Source organism: Triticum aestivum, chromosome 4B, assembly GCF_018294505.1.
Source record: "Triticum aestivum cultivar Chinese Spring chromosome 4B, IWGSC CS RefSeq v2.1, whole genome shotgun sequence".
NCBI lineage: Eukaryota > Viridiplantae > Streptophyta > Magnoliopsida > Poales > Poaceae > Triticum > Triticum aestivum.
In genome coordinates, this window is record NC_057804.1 from 350,087,285 (window position 1) to 350,091,512 (window position 4,228).

The following is a 4,228-nucleotide window of genomic DNA, read 5'->3' on the forward strand; positions in this document are numbered from 1 at the left end:
CCCAACGTCGTTCTCGGTACGCTTCTTGTTAATTGCCACCCGGCATCTGTTCTTTTCGATACAGGAGCCTCTCATTCTTTTATATCTGAAAATTATGCTCGTTTGCATAACGTTGCATTCTGTGACTTGCCATCCACTATGGAAATCTCTACCCCTGGGTCTAGATGGCAGACCTCTAGGGTAAGTTATGGAAATGAGATCCAAGTCGACAGACTTGTTTTCCTTGCATCTTTGATAGCCCTTAAATCTTCAGATATTAATATCATTCTGGGTATGGACTGGATGTCAGCCCATCATGCCCAAATTGATTGCTTCTCTAGGACTGTTCAACTCACCCATCCTTCGGGGAAGATAGTCAATGTCTTGACCCGAATAGCCAAGCGACAATTATATTCTCTTAACGCCAGCCCTTTGCCAGACCTTGAGGACGTTCCGGTAGTCCGTGACTTCCCGGATGTCTTTCCAGAGGAATTGCCAGGTGTTCCACCTGACAGGGATGTTGAGTTCGTAATCGACCTCATCCCCGGAACCGTTCCGATTGCTAGAAGACCTTATAAGATGGCACCCCTAGAACTAGCCGAGCTTAAGAAACAACTCGATGAATCCTTGAAAAAGGGTTTCATCCGCCCTAGTTCATCTCCGTGGGCTTGCCCCGTCCTATTCGTTAAGAAAAAGGATGGTACGGACCGGATGGTTGTAGATTACCGACCTGTCAATTTGGTCACAATCAAGAACAAATATCCACTTCCCAGGATCAACGATCTGTATGATCAGCTCGCTGGATCCTGAGTCTTCTCCAAGATGGATTTGAGGTTGGGCTACCATCAAATCAAAATCAGAAACGGGGACATTCCTAAAACGGCCTTTGTTACTCGTTATGGCCAATACGAGTACACCGTCATGTCCTTCGGTTTAACCAACGCTCCAGCCACCTTTTCTCGATTAATGAACTCAATCTTCATGGAGTATTTGGATAAATTCGTCGTGGTTTATCTCGATGATATACTCATCTACTCCAAGAACGAGGAAGAACATGCCGAACATCTAAGGCTAGTGTTGAAGAAACTTCGAGAGCATCGCCTTTATGCCAAATTCTCAAAATGTGAATTCTGGTTGTCAGAAGTGACCTATCTGGGTCATGTAATATCTGGTAAAGGTATTGCTGTTAACCCTGAACGAGTTCAAGCCGTCCTTGATTGGACTCCACCTGAATCGGTCAAGCAAGTTCGGAGTTTTCTGGGCTTAGCGAGCTATTGTCGTCGCTTTGTCGAGAACTTCTCCAAAGTTGCTAAACCTCTAACCGAACTTCTCAAGAAAGATAAGAAGTTCGAATGGACTCCACAATGTGAGCACAGCTTTCAGGAACTGAAAAGATGCCTAACCTCTGCTCCCGTACTGGTACCGCCAGACTTCTCCAAGGACTTTGTTATCTACTGCGACGCCTCGCGACAAGGACTAGGTTGCATTCTCATGCAAGATCGACACGTAATTGCTTACGCTTCACGGCAATTGCACCCACATGAGGAGAATTATCCCACTCATGATCTAGAGCTTGCAGCCGTAGTCTATGCACTTAAGACCTGGCGACATTACCTCCTCGGTAATCGTTGCGAAATATTCACTGATCACCAAAGTCTGAAGTATATTTTCACCCAACCGGATTTGAATCTCAGGCAGAGACGTTGGGTTGAATTGATCACAGACTTCGACTTAGGAATAACCTATACCCCAGGGAAAGCCAACGTCATGGCTGATGCGCTAAGTCGTAAATCTTATTGTAACAACCTGATGTTACAACAAAGTCAACCGCTTCTCCATGATGAATTTCGGAAGCTTAACCTTCACATTGTACCTCAAGGTTTTCTTTCCACCTTGGTGGCAAAACCTACTCTTACGGATCAAATCATCGCTGCCCAAAAGCGAGATAAGGGAATATCTAAAATCAAAGAGAACATTGCTAGTGGAGGTGCTAGTTGTTTCTCCACAAATGATCATGGTGTTGTGTACTTTGAGAACCGTCTAGTGGTTCCCAAGAACCAGCATCTACGGCAATTGATCCTTAAAGAAGCTCATGAATCTCCTCTCACTATTCATCCCGGTAGTACTAAAATGTATCAGGACCTACGCCAGAGGTTCTGGTGGACTAGGATGAAGAGAGAAATTGCTCAGTATATTGCAAATTGCGACGTCTGTCGTCGTGTAAAAGCAGAGCATCAACGGCCTGCTGGCACCCTTCAACCCTTAGCTATTCCTGAATGGAAATGGGATAAAATTGGTATGGATTTCATTACCGGTTTTCCCAGGACCAAGAGAGGGAATAATGCTATCTTCGTCGTGGTCGATCGTCTTTCCAAAGTAGCTCATTTCCTACCTGTTCGTGAGAGTATAACCGCTAGTCAGCTGGCAGACTTATACATCTCCCGAATAGTGTCTCTCCATGGTGTTCCTTTGGAAATCAATTCGGATTGAGGAAGTCTTTTCACCTCTCGATTTTGGGAAAGTTTCCAAAATGCTATGGGAACCCGTCTCTCCTTTAGCACCGCTTTCCACCCTCAGTCAAGTGGTCAAGTGGAACGCGTCAACCAAATTCTAGAAGACATGCTTCGAGCCTCTGTTATCTCGTTCGGAATGGACTGGGAGAAGTGCCTTCCATTTGCCGAATTCGCTTACAACAACAGCTATCAATCTAGCTTGGGTAAAGCCCCTTTTGAAGTTCTCTATGGACGACGATGTCGAACACCCCTTAACTGGTCAGAGACCCGGGAAAGACAATTCTTTGGCCCGGATATGATTCAGGAAGCAGAAGAGCAAGTTCGTATCGTTCGTGAAAAGTTGAAAACAGCCCAATCCCGTCAAAAGAGTCAATATGACCGAAAACATAAGGCTATGACTTTCGAGGTTGACGAGAAGGCTTATCTTCGGGTCACCCCTCTGAAGGGAACCCATCGTTTCGGTATCAAAGGCAAATTGGCTCCTCGTTACATTGGACCTTTTCGCATTCTTGCCAAACGAGGAGAAGTTGCCTACCAGCTGGAACTACCTCCGCACCTCTCCAGAGTTCACGATGTCTTCCACGTTTCTCAACTCAGGCGTTGCTTCTCGGATCCTATCCGTGAAGTGGACCACGAAACGCTTGATCTCCAAGATAATCTTACATATCGAGAGTACCCCATTCGTATCCTCGATCAAGCCGAACGTACCACGCGACGTCATAATATCAAGTTTCTCAAGGTTCAATGGTCGCACCATTCTGAGGATGAAGCAACTTGGGAAAGGGAGGATCGTCTTCGACTTGAATATCCCGCCTTCTTCGCGGAGGAACCCAAATCTCGGGACGAGATTCTTTTGAGTGGGGGTGAGTTGTCACAACCTAGCTAGTCATGCATTAGAGTGTTGCATCATGTTTACTCTTTGATCAGAAACTTGAAATGGGGATGACAGAACCCCCAGTCCCCTCTGAAACCAACTAGGGTTTACTAAAATAATTTTCAATGAACCTGAAATGCCCTTCTAAAATGCCCATCATTTTTGCCCTGGTTCAGAACCTCTGCCAAAAGTGGTGCACATTTTCCTAGGCCATCCTAGGGTTTTTGAATTAAACCATAGGTATTTGAATTTGGGCATTTAAAATAATATAAAACATTTAAATGCTCAAATATCTCCAAACTAAAATGTTTCATGTTGGAAATAATCCAACTATGGACCAGGAGTAGTTTGGTGATTTTTGGAGTTGCCTAGGTATTTTATTTAATTCAACAAAGTTGCAGATATATTAAATAAAAACAGAAATAGAAAAAAAAAGGAAAACCCTACCTGGTGCCACCGCAGGCCCACTAGCCGGCCCACTTGCCGGCCCAGCCCAGCACCGCTCCAGCGAGCTGCTTGCCGGCCAGGTAGGCAGGCAGGTGCCTGACGGCGACCGCGGCGTGCGCCACGCACCTGCTCGCCGCCTCGCCGCTCCCCTCTCCAGGTGACGACGTGGATCGGTCTCTCTCTCTCCCCCGAACCCCCCAGACACCCCCTCTCCTCTCCAGCTCCTCCCCCTCGCACGCCCCAGCCATGGCCGACGCCATCGCCGCCACCCCCTCGCCGTAGCCACACCCTCCGACCACCCCACGCCGTCTCACCGTGTCCAGGAGCTCCGCCGCTGTCCACTTCATCGAGCAGCCGAGCCCCGAGCGCTCGCAACGCCCGAGACCACCGCACCGACCTCGCCCGAGCTCACCGT